A 6,681-nucleotide genomic window follows, 5' to 3' on the forward strand; every position below is an offset into this window, starting at 1 on the left:
GCACTGTTTTGATTGTTAACATTTAACTTCATTTTCTCTTCTTGTAGATGGAGCCATCTGATTCCTGTGCATCCATCTGGTATGGTCTTTGTGTCTAGTCACCAATTGGGCTTTTTAAAAAAGTATTTTCAATTAATAAATGATTCATTGTATAAAATTCTATAGTGTGATTTCTAGCCTCATTTCTGTCGCCATATTTTCCAGCTATCAGCCATTTTTTTCTAACTGTTGCTTTCTGATTACCAGTATTCTTAGTCATATGTTGAATCAATTTCAGACTGCAAAATTTCATTAAAATCCTCAGTTCCTTAATTGTCTTTTTACTTTAGAGGTTAATGTATATATTTGAATAATAGCTGTATTAACAAGTCTTTCTTGTATATGGATCATATTCTATCAATCACAGCTATAACATTCTATCAGTTGTACATCAGGACAGATCTTGAAATGTTCTTTTTTACTATGTCTGATACAATTTCTTTTCAATTTGTCATTCCCAGAATAGCAGATCAAAGGATCATGTGATTAAAAATGGCCAATACTAGTCCATCTCAGATCACTAATCCTAGGATGTCAATCTTTATACATTTCATTTCATTTTTTACAACTTCCAATTTTCCTAGTTTCATGTTTTGTGCATTCTAGTTTCCAATTATTAATGGATATTTGCAGTGGTTTCTCCTCATTTTGAGTCCTGTTCCATCAACAAATGAAGGTCCTTCATTGAATAAAAGCTTTACTTCATTCATGTCATTAAAGTTAACTCTACTTTGAGATTTAAATTGTCAATGATTTCATTTTACTTGGATCCACAATCAACATCTATAGTAACCACAGTCAAGCAATCAAAATATAACTTGGATTGGGAAAAATATGCTGTCAACAACCTCTCCAAAGTGCTAAAGAGCAAGGATGTGAGTTTAAAGACTAGGGTGCAGCTTATCTAAGTCATAGTCTTTTTAGATGCTTCCTATGAATCTGAAAGTTGGACAATGAATAAGGATAACAAAAAAAGAATCGAAGTCTTTAAATTGTGGTGTTGGAGAAACGTGCTGAAAATTCTATGGTATTCCCAAAGAACAAATTTGTTTTGGAGGAAGTGCAACCAGGGTGCACATTAGAGGCAAGGATAGTGAACCTTCATCTCATATCCTTTAGGCATGTTGCTAGGAGGGGTCAGTCCTTAGAAAAAGGCATCATGATGGGAAAGATGGAGGGTCAGTAAAAGAGGAGAAGATCCTCAACTAGATGGATGGACACAATAACCGTTATAATGGGCTTGAGTATGACAGAGATTGTGAGGATGCTGCAGTTGCAAGGTTTAGATGTGTTCACAGGGTTGCTGAGTCATAGTTAAGTAGATAGTACTTAACAACAACTACTACTACTGTGAGAACACAGCTCTTCACCTATTGCATTTTGAGTGCCTTCCAAACTGAGGGGCTCATGTTGTAGCATTGTATCCAATAATTGTTGTTGTTGTTTGTTGTTGTTGTTGTTATGTGCTGTCGAGTCACTTGTGAATCATAGCAACCTGATGTACAGTAGTTCTGAACTCTTCTATATCTTGAGCCAACCTCTTTGTCTCTGATACACCTACCCTCCTTACCTGTCACTGAATCAATCAATTTTATCCAGGATCTTCCTCTCTTGTGCTGTCTCTCTAACCTTCCAAGCATGATGTCCCTCTCCAAGAACTGGTCCCTCCTTACAACATGTCTAAAATATATCAGACGTAGCTTCAAAATCCTTGCTTCCAAGGAGCATCCTGGTTTCACTCTTTCCAGGATGAACCTGTTTGTTCTTCTAGCAGTTCATATTATACTCAATATTCTTCTCAAGCACAACTCAAAGGCATTGCTGCTTAGTCATTGTCCAGCTCACTGACACTAACAATTGTGAAGAACATGATGGCCTCGATTAGGTTCACCTTAGTCTCTAGACTGAGGTCACAGCTCTTCAGTACTCTAGAGATGTCACTGACAATAGATTTTTCCAATGCAATTAATCTTTTGCTTTCTGGGCTACTAGTACCAAGAGTGTTGATTGTGGAGTCAGGCAAGCTGAAGCTGTTAACAATCTCAGTCTTCTTACCTCCTATCATGAGGCTGACAATTGGGTGAATGGAATACAAACGGATTTGGTGACAGAAATGAGGCAGGAGACAGAAAGATAGAACTCTGTATAATCACTGATTTATTCATTGCAAATACCTTTTATAAGAAACACAAATAGTGACTGTACATATGGACCTCACCTGACAGCTACACGAGAGTCAGACTGATTACATATGTGGGGGGAAAAAAAATCTTTGGAGAAGCTCAATATTAGATTGGCCTAGAAAATAGGTCAGGTGCTGATTGTGAATCAGATCATCAAATACTTGCATACACATTCAAACTGAAGCTAAAGAAAATCCAATCCAATCCATAAGAACCAAAGTTTGATCTTGAGTCTATCCCTCCTAAGTTTAAAGACTATCCCAGGAACAGGTTTGGGGCCTTGAATACCAACAAGCAGAGACCAGATGAGGGGTGGGAGGGCATCAAGAATATCATCCATGAAGAATTCAAAAGATCATTACAAAGATGAAAGAAGAAAAGACCAAGAAGGATGTCAGAAGAGACTCTGAATGTTGCACAAGAGCGCCAAGAAGCCAAACCAAAAAGAAGGAATCAAGATGTTAAAGCGCTGAAAAGAAGGCTTCAAAGGATAGCATGAGAAGATAAAGCAAAATATTATCCTGAAATGTACAAAGAGCTGGAGTTGGAAAATCAAAACAGATGAACCCACTCTGTATTTCTTAAGCTGAAGGATCTGAAGAACAAATCCAAGCCTCAAGTTTCAATATTTAAGGGTGCTCTGGATGTAGAATTTAAGGATGCAGAATGTTGAATGACCCAGGAAGCATCAAAAGAAGATGGAAGGAGTACACAATCATATACCAAAAAGAACTGACTGACTCAGAAGAATTTAATGAAACAACATATGAATGATCTATGGTGATGAAGGAGAAGTTCAAGCTGCTCTGAAGGAATGGGCAGTAAACAAGGCCCCAGGAATTGACATATCCAACAATGTTCTGTAATTCATAAGGGCTTTCAGAGGCATATTATTTAGAAATCAATGGTCAGTCCTGCCTCTTAGTCCATGGTATAGTCAATACTTTTTACCACCATCAAAATTTAAAGTCATCATTTCATCTTTGGTTTTCCTTATTTATAGTTTGCCTAGTTTTCACATATAAGTGAATAATTAAAGATGCTAGGTCAGGTGAATATTATCCTTCAAAATGAAATCTTTTTGATCTTTTGAAGAAATCTTTTACAACAGATTTGCTCAATGTAATATGTTGTTTAATTTCTTGATGACTGTTTCCATGATCATTGATTGTGAATCCATGTAAAATGAAATCTCTGACTTTAATATCGTCATTTTTTATCACGATGTAGCTTATTGCTTCTGCTGTGAAAATTTTTGCTTTCTTTTTGTTGAGGTATTGAAGGCTGTAGTCTATGGCTTCTAAATTTAGTCAGGATATGGTTATGGTACTTTGGCTTTTATAGACATTTCCTTTTCTTCTATTTCTATTTCAACTTAAATATGAATAATTGATGATCTCTTCTGCAGTCAAACCCATCCTTGTTCTAATTGAGGATATTGAACTTCTTTATCACCTCTTTCCACTGATGAAGCAGATTTAATTCCTCATCTAGTGAGGTCTATGTGCTAAGTCATGTTTTATGCTGTTCAAAACCAGTATCTGCAATGAATAAATTGTTGGTATTGTAAAATTCTATCATATGATATATAGTGTTTTTTCTATAATCAACACCATATTTTCCAGTAACCTATCCTTTTCCCCTAATTTTTATATTTTAATTACCAGTAATTATCAAATCATCTTGCTTGCATGTTTGATCAATTTCTGAGTTAAAAAAAATAGTGAAGAACAAAAAGCAAAAAACATTTATTTATCAATGGCATTGGTGGTTGGTATGTAAAATTGAATAATAATAATAATTGCATTAACTGGTCTTCCTTGTAGGTGCATGGATATGATACTTAACAGATAGTATTGTACATTAAGATCTAGAAGTGTTCTTTTTGATGATGACTGCAAGGATATTCCGCTTCAATTTGTCATTTATGGTATATTGGACCATATGATTGTCTAAAATGGTCATTACTCATCATTTCAGCTCATTATTATGTAGGATCCAGATTTTTAGAAATTTCTGTGTCATTTTTTACAATTTCTCATTTCCCCTACATACATACTTCGTATATTTCACATTTGAATTTCAATAGATGTTTGCCGTTATGTCTTCTCTTTCTGTATCCTACTACACCAGCAAATTAGGATTCCAAAAACTTTACTCCTTTTACATATTTAAGATCTGGTGGCTTAGTAGTTAGGATTGTGCTGCCAACCCAAAGGTACTCAGTTTGTACCCACCAGCCTCTCTGTGGAAGAAAATGGGCAGTTTCCTCCCATGTGATTTACTGCCTCTGCAAACCCATAGGAGAGTCAGCTATGGGTTGGTTCTAACTTAATGGTACACAGCAACAACTTCCTCATTGTATTCTGGGTGTCTTCCAACCTGAGAGGCTAATCTTCTGGCACTATTTTAAACAATATTCCGTTGAATATGAAGGTTTTCATTAGCCTTTTTTAAAAAAAATACATAGTTACAGTCTTCTTTCTAGTCTGTCTTACCTGGAAGATCCATGGAAACCTGTTCATTATGGCTGATCCTGTTGGTATTGAAATACTGGAGGCATAGCTTCACATAAATCACAGTAGCAAACATGGCCACTACAGTGCTACAACCTGACAAGTGCTGGCACTAACACATATCCTGCTTTGAAGACAAAGTTGTTCAATTAACATTTGGACATAAGATTTTAAAATACCCATCCATTCCTTCCAAAGTTTTGTTGCTTTTTAAAAATTGTGTTTTGTTCATGTGCATCACCCACACACACTTCCTTCCTCCACCCAACAGCTCTTCGACTCCATGATTACCCCCCCCACAGCCCCTCCCCCGCCTTCCCTTCTCTTTTTGTATATACATACATATCTCACTGGTTATCCTTCTTATTTACAATATTGGTCTTACACAGTTATTTGTTCTGATGTGCCTGAGTTAGTTCATTCAGCATACCATTCTGTGGCCTCTCCTAAGTTATACAGAATTTTTCAAAATCGTTGCACCTGAGTGCTACATAATATTCCATCAAGTGGATTCTCAATCCAGTTGTTTCTTGATGGACATTTGAGATGCCTCCGTATTCTTGCTGTGGTGAATAATGCTACTATGAACATAGGTATACAAAACTCTATATCTCAGTTTTGTTTCCTTGGGGTACACTTCTAGCAGTGGTATAGCTGGGTCTTAGGAAATTTCTATATTGAGCTCTTTGAGAAAATGGCAAATGGCCTTTCAGAGTGGTTGTATGATTTTAAAATCTCAGCAACAGTGTATGAAAGTTCCAGTCTCCCCAAATCCTCTCCAACATTTATTGCTTGCTGTCATGTTAAACTTTGCCATTGCTACTGGGATGAGATGATATCTCATTATAGTTTTTATTTGCATCTGTCTTATTGCCATTGATTTTGAGCATTTCTCCATGTGTCTGTGCCCATCCAAATGTCTTCCTCTGTGAAAGGTCTTTCCATATCTTTTGCCCTTTTTGAAATTTAGTTACCAGGTATTTTCTTGGAGATGCCCTGTAGTATTTTCTATACATTTTTATTATGAGACCCTTACTGAGATGTCCAATGTTGGTTTTTACTTCCTCCAACCTGTTGTTTTTCTTTCAAAGTATTTTAATTGATCTGCATTTTAGGGAAATTAATTAGTTTCTGATGGCCTAGGGAAAAGTATAATAATATGTACCTAATAAATAATCTCTATGCATCAGAATGCTGAACACTGTGACACTGATGTGTCAGATGGGATAATGGTTACCCATGGAGGACAGTGTTTGGCGAAGCTCCCCAGTAAAAACAAGTTTAGAAGCAGGAGTGGCATTCACTTCCAAAATAGCTTGCCTCTGGAAAATCTATGAACTTGGAAAAACTATGAACGTTATACAAGTGTTCAGATCTTTTGTTCATAGGGTCACTGAGTCGTCTATGACTCAATGGCATTCAACAACAACAATAAGAGAGCTCTTTTGGCCTAGTGGATAGAAAATTATGCTACAAAGACAAAGATGGGTGATTTTAATCTGTGACCCTCAGGCCTGGTTTTAATTGTTTTTGGTCAAGCATTCTTCTAAGTGGCATAGTACTAGTCTGTCCATTTGCTGTCCAGAGGTAACTCATGGTTGCTGTGATGCTTAACACTGTGAGACTGATGTGTCAAATGCAAGAATGGTTACCCATAGCAGACAGTGTTTGGTGGACTACCCTGAGTAAAACAAGCTTGGAAGCAGGAGTGGCATCCACTCTGAAATAGCTTGCCTCTGGAAACTCTATGAACTTGGAGAAACAAAGAAAGTTATACAAGTGTTCATGTCTTTCGTTCACAGGATACCTATGAGTCATCCACGACTCAACAGTACTTAACAACTACATCCATCAGAAAGTTAGACAATGATTAAGGAAGAAAGAAGGAAAATTGATGCCTTTGAGCTGTGATTCTAGAGAAGAGTATTGAATATACCAGCGAC

The sequence above is a fragment of the Elephantulus edwardii genome, unplaced genomic scaffold, assembly GCF_000299155.1.
Source record: "Elephantulus edwardii isolate Elephantulus edwardi_28Jun2011 unplaced genomic scaffold, EleEdw1.0 scaffold00100, whole genome shotgun sequence".
NCBI classification, from domain to species: domain Eukaryota; kingdom Metazoa; phylum Chordata; class Mammalia; order Macroscelidea; family Macroscelididae; genus Elephantulus; species Elephantulus edwardii.